The sequence below is a fragment of the Pleurodeles waltl genome, chromosome 2_1, assembly GCF_031143425.1.
Source record: "Pleurodeles waltl isolate 20211129_DDA chromosome 2_1, aPleWal1.hap1.20221129, whole genome shotgun sequence".
NCBI classification, from domain to species: Eukaryota; Metazoa; Chordata; class Amphibia; order Caudata; family Salamandridae; genus Pleurodeles; species Pleurodeles waltl.
In genome coordinates, this window is record NC_090438.1 from 616,009,123 (window position 1) to 616,024,803 (window position 15,681).

General features: G+C 42.9%; 1 protein-coding gene across 1 annotated transcript in view; it reads left to right on the plus strand.

Annotated features, from left to right (window-relative positions):
* The first annotated feature begins 1,190 nt into the window (after positions 1–1,190).
* The window catches only part of POU6F2 (POU class 6 homeobox 2), a 1,003,473-nt gene continuing 988,982 nt past the window's right edge, over positions 1,191–15,681 (plus strand). The window contains exon 1 of the mRNA XM_069215810.1: positions 1,191–3,055. The gene's annotated coding sequence lies outside the window, so the exon portion shown is untranslated. The remainder of the gene's footprint in view (positions 3,056–15,681) is intronic.

The window sequence follows — 15,681 nt, forward strand, 5'->3', positions numbered from 1 at the left end:
TATATATATATATATATATATATATATATATATCACGCTGTTTCCTTCTTTTAAGAAAGATTAACCGCACTCCACGGTTGTTGTATGATTTTCATGCTTTAATGCTGAACTCCATTAATCCGAACAGCAACACATTACAAAGCTGCCCAACACTTTTCGATCTCCCTGACCTTGTTCACGGGCATTTCCTGTTGAGCCCTTTTCAGTGTTTATATGCAAGAAAAATCCTCTATTAAAAACACCCATTGTGCCTCTTTTCACATTTGTACCACATTTACACAAACAAAAAAAGAAAAAGAGAAGACTGTTATCGTTTTCATCTCTTATATCCATTATAAAATCACAACAAAAACTTAATTTACTAACATTTTGTGATATTGATTTTGTGGCGTTTTCAGTTGGATTATGGGTAACGTAGTCACATATGTTACTAACCATTCGTTCTTTCTAATTTTTAAAATTTTCTGTTAGTTTTTACTTATATATACTTTTTGCTTTGTAAAGGCTTTCCCTGACATTTTTCAACATGTTATATATTATGATTCCAATTTTGATTTAAAATTTGCAACAAAGAAATCAAAAAATCAAAACAATATTCTATGTGTATTAGTACCCCTACCATATTTACGATAAATGAAGATACTATTATTTTAAACTTCCTCCGGTATAAATACCAACAATCTAATAATCCAAGGATTTCCTGTCTGGGCATCTAATCACCAAAATATCTTAGTGGTAAATATAATATCATATTTAAGCTTCCTCATATCTATTTGATCTCTATAGTGTCCATGTTATATGTCTATTGGGGTTACTTACAATGCCACTTCATACACCATTGCTGATTTCTAGTTTGCCAGGAGGCTAGCTTTCGGTACGCAGATTGTGCTTTCACTTATTTCGTGTAAATCCATCCAGTAGCTTAGTAGATATTAAAGGGAAAATAAATTTGTACATCTGAGATCGTGATGACTTGGCAAAGATTAAGAGTTTGTGCACGGCAAATGCAGAGCTCTGATTGGCTGCCAACACTTCAAACCAGTAAGTGTTGGCAGGCATTTTAGGAAAAAAAGTTTTTAAAAAAGGTGCTAGGGTAGGGACACCCTGACCCCTTAGCTTAGCTCTGGTGCTGGGGTCTCCTGCGACAAGGCTAATTTTGATATTTGTGAATTTGCAGCAAAATGTTAAAAAAAAAACAAGTGAGGTCTCCTGAGCTTGTTTTTTAATGAGCCCCCAAGAGGGCCATGTCCCGGGGGCATTATTATTTTTAAATGGGGGGCCTCCTGGCCCCACCCTCAGCCCGGGGGGACCACCACCCCCCTGGAGCTATTGTCAAAAGAAATGCGGGAGGCTGCCCGCCCCCCCGCAGTCTCAGAGACCGCCACCTCCCCAGGGCTGGTAACAAATATGATGCGGGCTGTGCATCTCCCCCCTCAGCCCGGGGGACTGCTACCTCCCCAGGGCTTTAATGTAATATAAAGCAGGGGGCCACGCTGCCCTCAGCGGCCCTGGGGCCACCACCTACATGGGGCAAACATTTAAAAAAAATAAAAAGGGGATCTGTTTCGGACCCCCTGCATCCCCTGGGACCACCACCTCCCCGTGGCTATTCTATGTTGGAGGGGGGCTGTGCACCTCCCCTCAAGGAGCCACTGATTGCCCTGGGGACCACAACCCCCAGGGTTGGCTCCTGCTATTTCAAAGGGTGCCCACTCCCAGGACATTGCTGTTTCCTATGTCTTGGAGGCAGCCTTGAAGCTGCCGCCAAGTCATAGCAATCACTCCAGTCCAATAAAGTAGGAGCTGTCAAACTGCTCTCCCTTCATCAAGTGCAAGTTTCCTCTGTCTCTCTGCCTGCGGTGATATGGGGGTTGGCCACAGGGACTGGCCACGGGCCAGGCTCTGCAGCCAACTGCCACCATTCATGGTGTTGGTTGGATTAACGTATAGTAATGAAAATTACTTTACGTTAAAAAGACTGTAAACAAAATTCACTTAAAAATAACAAATGTTACAGGGACGTTATAGTTAGGAATTAAAAAATTTAAAACTTTGGAAATTCACTGAAAAAAACAAAGGTTACCGGGACATTATAATTAGGTTCTGAATTTACTTGTATAAAACCATAGAAATTTGTCAGTTATAGTTCAAGCACCTATTGTTTGTGCCCTAAGGTAAGTATAAGTTGCGCCCTCACTATGCACTGCTAATTACCCTTATATTACAGCACTCATGACAACTGCTATATCATTAAAAATATAAATGAAACATTGTCACTCAAATTATTGAAGAACAAACTGTGCATGGTGGGGGCACGAGTTATAGTTACCTTAGGGCAGGAGTTATAGTTGCTTGATAGAACTGTAACTATAACTTATGAATTTGTATGGTTTTGTACTAGAAAATGAAATTTAATTTCAATGTATTTAACTAAAAAACAAAAAAAAATTAAACGCATTTTAGTTGGTTGGATTAAAGAAAAGCATCAGTTTGTATATTTATTTTGTAGGGCACGACATGTCAATAGTTAAAAATGTTTACAATTTAGTTTCAATGTATTTATTCAAGAAAAATACATCATTTAATAAGGGTTTCATTCAACACGCACGTTGGTTTGTTGTAAACATCAACATGAGAGTATTTAAATTGAGCCAATATGGCGATCGACAGGTTGAAGAAGGCGGTAACGTTGAAACGCGTCCCTGTTGGCGAGTAAACATTTCAACTTGCTGTGTCCGTGGAGTGCTGTCTTTCTTCGCAAGTGCGGGAGAAAAGTGTTGATGTAATACGCGGTGGGGCGCGTATTGAGACGAGCACCTTTGACGGTTAGGTGCAGAAAGGAAACGCAGAGTTCGGGTGTTTATATATATATATAGCTGATGTTGCAATTTAAAATCCAGCAAATCTATGACTTTAACTAATGGAAACCTCTTAACTCTTTTTGCTTTTCGTGGACCATCAAAAAGTTCATGGCAGTGTTCAGATTCGCATTTGCCTCATCCAGTGGACAAGAGAAGTTCCTTTCTGAGAGAAAGCAACGATTCCTATTTGAAAAGTATGTGTTCTGAATTGTAAGCATGGTGTTTATGCATTGTAGTCACATTAGGTAGTGCTACATTTTCCTGAAACTTGCATTTTTGGTGACATACATTTTCATATGCCTGATGTTACTTTAGTGACGATTTACATACACATTTTACTAACTGAATCACACATGATCCTAAAGCATGCGGAAGTAAAAGTACACAAACATTATTTTGCAACGGTAGCATTCGCCTGCTGTAATGCCCCTTAAGTTCTCTATGCTACTGTCCTCAACAGCAGTTTGGAATGGTTCACTTTTTAAGTCTTTTATAGACTTACTCTTTTTCATTCACTTCCATCTGATTAAAGTTTCATCTTTTTATTGAAAACAATTATTAATATGTTTTAATGTCATATTTTCTGGATAATGAGCAGAGAACATCTCCATTCATCCGCTGAAAACGTGTGCACGTCTCTTGGAAAGCAGCTCTCAGTAGAGGCGACGTTCCGCTGTGCAGTTATTTAACGAAAGCACGATGTCCCTCTACTTCTGTTATACTCGCTTGTTTTTTTGAGATGAAAAGATGCACGAGCCACTCCATGTTACGTGAATATTGTCAAATAAAGTGTATTTTAATTAAAATCCGAATGTAATTTGCTATGTTAACCTCAGAGCATGATTAATCTTCTAACGCCAGTATTACGATTATCTTCTTTTCTGATTAATATCAACCAATTTACTGTAGACCAATCGTATTTCAGTTGTTTGGTAAAGGGTCAAGGTACTTCATGAACAAATTATGTTTTAAACGGGCTTGACTCTCATTTACTATGATTCTGAAGAGGTTGGCATGAAATGACAGACTGCAAACCAAATGGGATGTTTGAAGGAAATTTAAATCCTTCCTAATCAGAGTTTCTTTTCAGGACTGCAGATATATTTTGGTGCGGGGTATATTTTTTCGCCCCTTTTTCTATAGACCTGCAAATGATGGACCGATCCGATCTCTTTTTTTTTTAAACCTGTAGGCGCCAGGGCAAATTTTTTTTTTTTTTTTTTTTTTTTTTGTTGTTTTTTTTAGAGATGGGGAGCGACCCATTAGGCAAGGGTCGCTCCCCTGGGGGGCAAATTGTATTTAGACCATTTCTGCCCCCCTTGGGGGCAGATCGGCCGATTTTAGGTCAATCAGAAACCACTAGGCACGGGGATTTTTTTTTTGCGCCAATGTCATGTAGTGGGAATGACCCCGTAGGCAAGGGTCGCTCCCGGTGGAGGTTGGGGGGGTCAAATTTATTTTAGGCCATTTCTGCCCCCCCGGGGGCAGATCGGCCTATTGTTATTAGGCCGATCTGCCCCCAGGGTTCCAGAAACCTCTAGGCGCCAGGGCAAATTCTTTTTTGTGTTTTATTTTTTGTTTGTTTTTTTAGAGATGGGGAGCGACTCATTAGGCAAGGGTCGCTCCCCTGGGGGGCAAATTGTATTTAGACCATTTCTGCCCCCCTTGGGGGCAGATCGGCCGATTTTAGGTCAATCTGCCCCCAAGGGGGCAGAAACCACTAGGCACCGGGGATTTGTTTTTTTTGCGCCAATGTCACGCAGGAGGAGCGACCCCGTAGGCAAGGGACGCTCCCGGGGGAGATGGGGGGCAAATTTATTTTAAGCCATTTCTGCCCCCCCGGGGCTGGCTGAGGTAGAGGCCAAAATCCACAGGTAGGCACTTTGCAAAAAACACCTCTGTTTTCTGTGAAAAAATGTGATGTGTCCACGTTGTGTTTTGGGGCATTTCCTTTTGTGGGCGCTAGGCCTACCCACACAAGTGAGGTACCATTTTATCAGGAGACTTGGGGGAACGCTGGATGGAAGGACATTTGTGGCTCCTCTCAGATTCCAGAACTTTCGGTCACCGAAATGAGAGGAAAAAGTGTTTTTTTGGCCAAATTTTGAGGTTTGCAAAGGATTCTGGGTAACAGAACCTGGTCAGAGCCCCACAAGTCACCCCATCTTAGATTCCCCAAGGTTTCTAGTTTTCAAAAATGCTCTGGTTTGCTAGGTTTCCCTCGGTGCCGGCTGAGCTAGAGGCCAAAATCTACAGGTAGGCACTTTGCAAAAAACACCTCTGTTTTCTTTAAAAAAATGTGATGTGTCCACGTTGTGTTTTGGGGCATTTCCTGTCGCGGGCGCTAGGCCTACCCACACAAGTGAGGTATCATTTTTATCGGGAGACTTGGGGGAACATAGAATAGCAAAACAAGTGTTATTGCCCCTTGTCTTTCCCTGCATTTTTTCCTTCCAAATATAAGAGAGTGTGTAAAAAAGATGTCTATATGAGACATGCCCTGTAATTCACATGCTAGTATGGTCACTCCGGAATTCAGAGATGTGCAAATAACCACTGCTCCTCAACACCTTATCTTGTGCCCATTTTGGAAATACAAAGGTTTTCTTGATAGCTATTTTTCACTCTGTATATTTCAGCAAATTAATTGCTGTATACCCGGTATAGAATGAAAACGCACTGCAGGGTGCAGTTCATTTATTGGCTCTGCGTACATAGGGTTCTTGATGAACCTACAAGCCCTATATATTCCTGCAACCAGAAGGGTCCAGCAGACGTAACGGTATATTGCTTTAAAAAATCTGACATTGCAGGAAAAAGTTACAGAGTAAAACGTAGAGAAAAATTGCAGATTTATTTCACCTCAATTTCAATATTTTTCTTTTTCAGTTGTTATTTTCTGTAGAAAACCCTTGTAGGATCTACACAAATTACCCCTTGCTGAATTCAGAATTTTGTTTACTTTTCAGAAATGTTTAGGTTTCTGGGACCCAGCATTGGTTTCATGCCCATTTTTGTCACTGACTGGAAGGAGGCTGAAAGCACAAAAAATCGTAAAAATGGGATATGTCCCAGTAAAATGCCAAATTCGTGTTGAAAAATTGGGTTTTCTGATTCAAGTCTGCCTGTTCCTGAAAGCTGGGAAGCTGGTGATTTTGGCACCGCAATCCCTTTGTTGATGCCATTTTCAGGGAAAAAACACAAGCCTTCTTCTGCAGCCACTCTTTCCCATTTAAAAAAAAAACAAAAAACTTTTCACTGTAGTTTGGCTAATTTCTTGGCCTCCTTCAGGGGAACCCACAAAGTCTGGGTACCCCTAGAATCCCTAGGATGTTGGAAAACAAGGTCGCAAATTTGGCTTGGCTAGCCTATGTGGACAAAAAGTTATGAGGGCCTAAGCGCGAACTGCCCCAAATAGCCAAAAAAAGGCCTGGCACAGGAGGGGGAAAAGGCGTGGCAGCGAAGGGGTTAAGGTTTTGCAAATAAATCATTAGGCTTTAGTTAGCATGAGTTGAGGCCTAGCTGCCCGGTTTCATATTAAACGAGTTTTTCTAATGCACAGTGTGCTGACTTGCTGAAGGACATTTACTCGTGTTTTTCCAAAGCTAAAGGATGAATGTAACCGTATTAGATCCGTTCCCATGAAATTCGACTTGCTTAGTGAAACATTTTTGCCGAATGCAACACTGTAGACTAGACAGGTACAAGGTCGCCTAAACCAGTACAAACAATGGACCTACTGACTGAAGATTCGAGAGGACCACGAGAGTATAAAATCATACCGGACATTCTGCCCGCTGGAGACGTCAATCATAAGAACCAATAAAATACGTGAGAACTGTTATGGGGTGACAATTTTGATGAAATCATTCCAACCCCATTGGATGGAGATAGTGGGGTACCGACCCCATCCAATCGGAAATTAGGGGACTGTACAACAGAAAAGGGATAAAAACCTATGACACAAGAAGCCATTAGGAGATGCCGTTGCGAACTTTGTTATGACCCAGACACTTTGTCACTCTGCATAGAGACTTTGCTGTTTGGTTCTTCAAACCATCCGTGCCTTACCTTGCCCGTTATATACTTTTCCTCCTTATGAGGGAAGTGTCCCTTCTTCCCCGTTTTGCTGAATTCCCTGTCTGATGGCAAATCATCTGATGTCCTGAGGACGAAGACTGAATCTGTATGCTGCCCCAATACGGAGTGTAACTATATGATGATGAAATTGTAATTGTCTGTTTGCCTTTCCTTTCTAGGTACCAACAATGCTTCTTTTGACAGAGGCCTTAGCTAGATGTTTTCTAAATTGGTGTTACTAAATTGTTTTGCATGAAGCCCAACATGCCAATGCTAATTCGAGGTTAGTTAAGTGGTTCACTAAAACGGACGCAAATAGAAAAATGACTGAACCAATGCTTTGTAGATCAATGTGCTAATGATACTCTGTTAAGGTTAACCTATGTTGACGTCGTGCTATGTTCTAATATTTGTGATCTTTGCCTTATTGAAATCATATTCGAGTTACCATATTATGACAATGCTGATGAGTTTCATGGTTTTGAAACTAATAAACTTGCTAGTAGAATTGTAATCAATAGGGAATTAATATCACAAAATCATACTAAACTGGTGTGGTTATTCATGACTGAAAGGTCATGGTGGTTTCTGAGTCTTACTGATGACGTCATTGACATATTGATTGACATGTTGATCAGTTATCTCGTCCTAAGGTGTCTTCAATCAGGGTCAAAAGATTCATTGGCCTAAAACGAGTCCCAGAGTGAATAAAATAACTAGAAAGGGACGTGTTGGCAGTTCTGGTAGCAGAGCAACGGTTTCGGCCCTTTGGGGCCCTAGGACGAGGGACCATTGTTAAAAAGTGTTTTTCGAAATAATGCAAATTGGGGGTATGATGTGTCTCTAAATTTCCCATGACTTTCCCGGAATCTCAGAGCTTGCCTAAGTGAGTTGGGTATGTTCGCGGCGTTTTAGTATGTGTGGTGTAGGATTTGCGCTTGCTCAGCTTATGCATGTTGCAGGTGATCTGTGAAGTTTGTGTGGATTTAGGCCAGGTAATGTGGTTTTAGTAGGAGTGGTCGTACTCCACAGTATGAGAGTAGGGAAGTCAGCGAACTTCATGTGAGTGTGGCGCTTTGTGCTCAAGAATTGTCCACGTGGTTGTTGGATTATGTTGTAATTTGTGCAGTTTAATAGGTCAATCGGGCGTGGTTGACTAGTCGAGTTTGAGTCAAATTGTGTGATTGAAACCTTCGATGGAGATTTGACAAGTTCTAAAGTGCACTAGAACAAACCATTGACAAGTCGAGAGTAGGATTTGTGGGTCGAATTCTGCTTGCGAGTGCGGGAGCTGAGAAGGAGAGAGTAGCGGCCGAGGCTTCAAGTGAAATCTCTGTAAAGTTCTGAAGTTATTGTGTTACCCTTCCTGTAGTAAACCGGCAAATTTGGGTTTTTGTTGTTAAAGGTGCTCGCAATATATTGCATTAGTTTTGTGTGAGGAGGACAAGCCGCAAGACTTTGTCAGCCGCAGTGTGTGTGAGAGTGACATCAGTTGAGCCGCGCTGGGATAGGTCAGTTGCTGAGAGGGGTTGCGCACGGATTGGCAGCCGTCCGTGAGAGGCAATTGGTTGGGAAGGTAGGCGAAGGGTGTTCTGGGAATTAAAGTCACTTCCTGATTAGATTCTAAACAAATAAAAGATGCAAAAATGAAGTTTTTCAAAGCTTTAAAAAGTGCTATGAGGGGAGATACATACATTACAGCGAGTGTGGAGGAGCCTACACCGCCTGAGGGTACTCCTGCTTATATCGTAATGGAAGAGAAGGGAGTCGCGCCATGTCTTTGGCTAAAGCAGTGGTGCAAATTGACAGAGAAGGAGGGATGTTTTGCGTTTCCGGAACACGGAACGTTTAATATAAGAATTTTGGAAAATTTGTGATTGATGTTAAGTGTGCAAAAACCGCCCCGAGACCAGCTCAGTATGAGGCATTATTGGTCTGGGATTTAATGGCAATACAACAGAGGCAGCAGAAATTTATGAGGAGAATGAAAAGAGCAGAAAAGACTTTAGCGGAAGCTAAATGGGATAATGAGACCAAGATGTGGAGAAGGGGAATAGTTGATGGAATTAAGATGTTTCCGGCAATAACCCAAGAAGATGAGACACAGGGAAAGAAAGCCACTTGGAAGACAGACAAGGGCTCTAGTAAGTCAAAGGAGACTCAGAGGTCTTGGGAAGATATGGATGATTCAGATGATGAAGAGTTTCTTATTCAGTTGTTACATGATCACCCGCCACCATTTGCAATAAATGATAATGTACAGAGCACTAGTGTGGGTTCTGAAGACCCGGCACAAAATAAGGGACTCACGAGTACAGTGCAGTCAAGTGATACAGTCTTGATACAGAATGGTGTCAGTGTACCCACTGCGCCAGACACGCAGATACAGTTGCAGCAACCACAGATTCAGATGCTCTATCCTGATGTTCCAGTATTAGAGACAACTACGAGTTTAATGGTGCCGCCTGATCCAGTATACACAAAATCAAAGTTAGTGCAGATTGAGCCAACTCAACAATTGCTGCCCCAGTCGCAGCAACAGGTGGTTCCAAGTTACACTTCTGTTGCAGGACTGCAGTCAGTAGCTACAGCACCTATGATGAATCAAGCTATGGGAGTTAATGCTCCATAGGGTTTGGGAATTGGACAGTCGCCAGCTGCTATATCATTGCCAATTACTGTTGGTCCACCAGTACAGCTGTATGCGCAAGGTAAGCCTGGTGTATGTGATCAGGGAGTCATGACCCAATAGGCAATAAGAGGAGGGTCTATCGGAAACTTGCAGGGCTTGACACAGGGAGGACAGACAGCTGAAAGGTCTAGATCTTTGTTAGACTTTAGTCCAATTGGGGTTCCTTTGGAGACGATGAGGCAAGCAGGGTTGGGAACACTAACCCCACAGGTAATGAGTACAAATACGACACAGACACCAATGATACAGTCTGGAAATGTCTTGTTGCAAGGCTTAACAGCACAACAATTGAACGAGTGGTTAGATAAGCTCAACACTCCACAGACTACTTCAGTGACCGCAGAGAGATCAGAGAGAGATGAATACCTGAATTTTGTGAGACTGGGTGTAGAAGCCACGGAACTAGTTGAAGGAACAATGGGGGTGAACAGAATAGAATCATACACGGAAGCAGAATTGAGGTATCTGTGCCCCAAAATAACTAAGGAAGTGAGCAAGGTGCATCAGAGGATGGCAAACCTGGTGGACAAATATGGCATAGACATAGAAAGTACTAAACATTTGAAGAGGAGCTATAGGTTAGACTTTGAACCTTAAGACTTCGATCATATGAGCTCTACTGGAATGAAGGCACATCTCAAAGAGATACTGCAGAGTGCTCAAATTTGGGGAGCATTAGAGAAATGGGAAGGCAGATGGGCAAAGAAGAGAGATAAAGAGAAAGGTGTTGGTCCAGAACCAAAGCAGGCGAAAGCTGCCCCAGACACGGGGACAATAAAGATGTTACCCATGAGAGAGACAACTGGAGGGGTTCTAGTCCATGTATCGTGGTCCAGGGGTGACATCCTGTCATTTACAAATGACCGAAAGATATCAATCACCTTGTGTTCAGGTTTGTCGAAGGGCTGAGACCAGAGATTAGCCAGATGATTAAGAATCATTTGATCTGTTGGCAAGCGAAGCTGATTGATGAGGTGTTGCAGTATGCAAAATACTGTAGTGACGAGATTGAACTGAACCAGAGAAAGTTGAAGGAGAAGGTGATGGTAATGCAAATTAAGGCAGCGCAAGCAGGGATGCAGGGAAATGGAATACAGCAGATGATACAGCAGCAACCGCAGGGAACTGGCATGTTTCAGGCACAACCGAGAGGTCGAGGTCAAGGAGGTTTTGTGAACCGTGGTCCAGACTTAAATACTGTTGTGGTTCAAAACAATGTGCAAGGGATGAAAAAGGTGTCACCATGTCACGTGTGCGGGGGCGTGGGGCACTGGAAGCGGGAATGCCCAATGGTGGTGCAGGATGGTGTTGTTCAACAGTACAATGATGTCGGTACATTTCAAAATGTGAGGGGTCCAAAGGTGAGGGGCCAAAATCCAAATTTCCAGGATAACATGGTGCAGATGCAGGGACTCCAACCCGTGCAACAAATGCAAATGCCACATGTTCAACCAGCACAAATGCAGCAGGCACAACAGCAGATTCCCATGGTACCTAGACAGCAAATGCAGATACCATTAGCTCCAATGGGACAGCAACAGCTGATGCTTCCTCAACAGGTCACAGGTCAAACCATGAGTCAAAATAACACAGTACAGCCGTTCCCATTACGTGGTGAGGATGGAATAAACAATGAATGGTCGGATGATTGTTCAGATAGTGAGGAGTGCAGGCTTGTAGCGTCCCTAGAAGTAGATCAGAGGGGACCTTATGTAGAAGGAAAGGTGATGGGTCACAAGGTTTCGTTCCTAGTTGATACAGGAGCTACACGCTCTACAGTCAGAAGTGCAGAGGTTCTGAAATTACCACTTTCAGGGCGTATCATAAGAGTGGTAGGAGTAGCAAATCAGTTCCTGACAAATCTGATTACAGATCCGGTCCAAGTAGAGGTTGATACCTTCCAGGGATTACATCGATTTGTAGTCTGTGACTCGAGTCCCGTATCCCTACTGGGAAGAGACTTACTTTGCAAAACAAGGTGTTCGATTACCTGTTCCAATGAAGGGATTGAGGTGAAGACAAACAGTGACGATGAGGGGGACGATGGTCAGCTCTCAGAGCTAGAGATGGAGACTGCAAATGAGGAATACCCTTTGATAACCTTATTCCAGATGTTCACAGTGACTGACTTACCACCCGAATTACAGGGAACAGTGACAGAAAAAGTGTGGGACCTGACAGGAAAAGAAGTGGGACTAATAAAAGGGGTAGAACCAGTCAAAGTAGAGGTAAAGCCAAATGCAGTGTTTACTCAGGTACCGCAGTACCACATGGCACAAGATGTCCTTATACAGGTGACACAGATAATTGCAGACTTTATAAAGCAAGGTGTTCTAAAGGAAGTGATGAGCAGCCCGTGTAATTCACCAATAATGGGTCTGAAAAAGTCTTGTGGGAAAGTTCAAATTGTTCAAGACTTGAGGAAACTAAATGAGATTGTGGTGAAATGTTGCCCCATAGTGCCAAATCCAGCTGTGATCATGTTTCAGGTTCCATGTGATGCAGAGTGGTTCACAGTTGTGGACCTTTCTCAAGTATTCTTTTCGGTGCCTCTTCATGAGGACAGCCAATTTATTTTCAGTTTTAAATTCCTGGATAAGGTTTACATTTGGTGTCGAATTCCTCAAGGGTTTTCTGAATCACCTTCCATCTTCAATCAGATACTGAAGAAGAATTTGGAGTCATTAGAACTGCCTTTCAGTTTGACTCTAGTACAGTACATTGATGATTTGTTTATTGCGTTCAGGACAAAAGATGACTGCAGGCATGACACAATTGCCTTATTGAACCTTTTGGGAAAGAATGGACATAAAGTGTCCCCAAAGAAGCTTCAATACTGTCAGAAAGAAGTGAAGTACTTAGGTCACTTGATTGAAAAGGGGTCGAGAAAAATATCCAAAGAAAGGGTGACAGCCATATTACAGATGAATCCCCTGACAACTAAGAGAGACGTTAGGATGTTTCTGGGAATGGTGGGCTACTGTCGTCAGTGGATTCCCAACTTCTCAATTATCTCTAAACCTTTGGTGAGATTGACTGTTAAGGAAGTTCAGGATGGCCCGGGCGCCATAACCATGTCCGAGAAAGAGATGAAGGCATTCATGTAACTGAGGGAAAGCATGTGTAGGGCGCTAGGTTTAGGTATGCCTGATTACACAAAGCCTTTTCTACTGTTTTGTCATGAACGTGATGCTTGTTCTTTCTCTGTCCTGACACAGGTCCATGGAGGTGCAAACCGCCGGGAAGCATATTTTTCAGCTACTTTGGACCCAGTCGCGGCAGCCTTACCGGGTTGTTTGCGTGCAGTTGCAGCAGTTGGTCAAAGCCTCACTCAGTGTGAAGGCATAGTGATGGGACATCCCTTAACAGTAATGGTCCCACATTCAGTTGAAATCCTGTTGACCCGAACCAAAGCGCAGCATATGACAAATGCAAGACTTACCAAGTACAGTATAAGACAATTATACTGGGGTCACCGAATGTATCCTTAAAAAGGTGCACTGTGTTAAACCCAGCAACTTTACTTCCTATTGAAAATGCAGACATTGATGATGACGAGGAGGTAGAACATGATTGTCTTGAGGTAACAGATCTGTGCATCAAACCCAGACCTGATATTAAAGATACCCAATTGGAGGAAAATTATTACATTATCTTTGTTGATGGTTCATGCCTGAGAGACTCAGTAGGAGTACTGAGGGCTGGCTATGCCGTGTGTACAATCACTGGTATCTTGTAAGCTTCCTGGCTCGAAAGAGTATACTCTGCTCAAGTGGCTGAATTGATTGCTCTTACTAGGGCATGCCACGCAGCTGAAAACCTGAAAGTCACTATCTTTACTGACAGCAGATACGGATTTGGAATTGTACATGATTTTGGCCAGTTGTGGTCCCAGAGGGGTTTCATGACCTCTACTGGTTCACCAGTGAAAAATGGTGTGAAAATTAAGGATTTGTTGCATGCAATTCAGTTACCTCTTGAAATTGCCGTGGTTAAATGCAATGCTCATGTTAAGTCACAAGACTTTGTGTCAATGGGAAATGGATATGCAGACCAAGTCGCAAGGTTTTGTGCATTGAACTGTATATCGTTTCAAGACCAATGGGAGTTGTTACCTGAAACTGAAAATGAAACATGCTCAAATTATGCGTTAAGGGTGGTTGACACACTAGATGAGTTAAAATCATTACAGGGACGTGCTAGCAAAGAGGAGAAACATTCCTGGCAGATAATGCAATGTGTACAGAGGTGTGATGACTTATGGGTTTCAGAGGAGGGAAAAATGGTTTTGCCAAATAAGTCTCTTGTCACAATTTCCGAGGTTTTACCATGGTCAAGCACATGTTGGGAGAGACGAAATGATCAGGTTGTTCAAAATCGATTGGTTCAATCCAAAATTCAGACAAGCTGTGAGGTTATCTGTCACAGGTGCATTATCTGTCAGCAGATGAATGCAGGGAAAGGGACCGTGGTGAATTTGTGCCACGTTGGGAGAGCAGGAGGTCCATTTAGCAGGATGCAGATGGATTTCATTGAGATGCCTGTGTGTGGAGGTCTGAGATACATGTTGGTGATTGTGTGCATTTTCAGTCACTGGATTGAAGCTTACCCTACACGTAGGAATGACAGTCTCACAGTAGCAAAGCTGCTGCTTAGGGAGTTGATACCACGTGTTGGGTTTCCAATCTCTTTAGAATCCGATAGGGGAAGACACTTCGACTGAGGTGATTAAGCTCTTGTGTGCTGCATTGAACATTGAACAGAAGTTGCAATGTAGCTATTGCCCTGAAGCATCAGGACTTGTGGAGCAGATGAATGGTACCCTGAGGTCGAGAATGGCAAAAATGTGCGCAGCTACCAATTTGAAATAGCCAGATGCATTGCCCTTAGTGCTGATGTCAATGCGAAACACACCCGACAAGAAAACAGGACTGTCTCCTCGTGAGATTCTTATGGGCCAAGCTATGAGATTGCCCGCAGTGCCTGCAAATGCTCTTGTAAATATCACGGATGATATGGTGTTGGACTACTGCAAGGGTCTGGCTGACGTGGTCCGCTCTTTCTCTCACCAGGTGGAGGCTACCACATTGCCACGATAAGTGATCCAGGTCACACCCTGAAAGCCGGTGACTGGGTTGTTGTCAAGAAACATGTGAGGAAAGTCGTGTTTGGAGCCACGTTGGAAGGGGCCATATCAAGTAATACTGACCACCACTACTGCTGTGAAATGCTCAGGTCTTCCTAACTGGATCCATGCCAGTCACACAAAGAAGGTGACGTGTCCAACTGACGAGGAACATGATTTGTCCAAAACAACAGCTGCAGAGAAGGAAGTCTCAGGTGAGCCTGCTGAGGACAGCTTAGTCACTCAAACAGTAAACGAGATCTAGAGGGTTGACAGTGAGCCTATCTCAGCCAAGGCAACAAGAGAACTGAGACAAGGAGAGTTTCTCCCAGAAGCAGACGGATACAGGTTTGAAGTTGAGCCCATAACTGACCCTGAATACGAAGGAGGTGAGGTGGAAGGAGGTCAAAGTGTTCTGACTCCTCCTGAGCCGCTTGCAAATCCACCAAGAGAAAACACCATAGTAAAAGAGGAGGGCACTGTTCAACATCCTGAAAGACCGACCGGAAAGAAAATACACAAAGGAGATAACTGGCCGGAGCCACAAGCTGCAAAGGAGAGAGTGATCCCTAATGAAACAATAGAGGAAGAAGTTGACACAACCAGGAAAGAAGATCTCAGTGAAGGAGAGTTACAGGGTGATCACAAACTTTAAAGAAAGAGAGTTGCAAACAGAAGGTACGCAGGTCCTGAATGGGCGTATGCAACATCAGCTGAATGGCAACAAGAATTCTTGGCATTCTGTTTTGATCGAGAAATTCCAGGTCAATACTACGGCACCTGAATTCAATCATAGAAGGAGACTGTGTTAAGTTGAATGAAAATTGCATAAAGAAAGAAATCTGAGAAAAGAGACTGATAAATTACCGGATGTGACACTGATAAACGGAATTGACTCTGAAAAACCGATTATGACAAGCTGA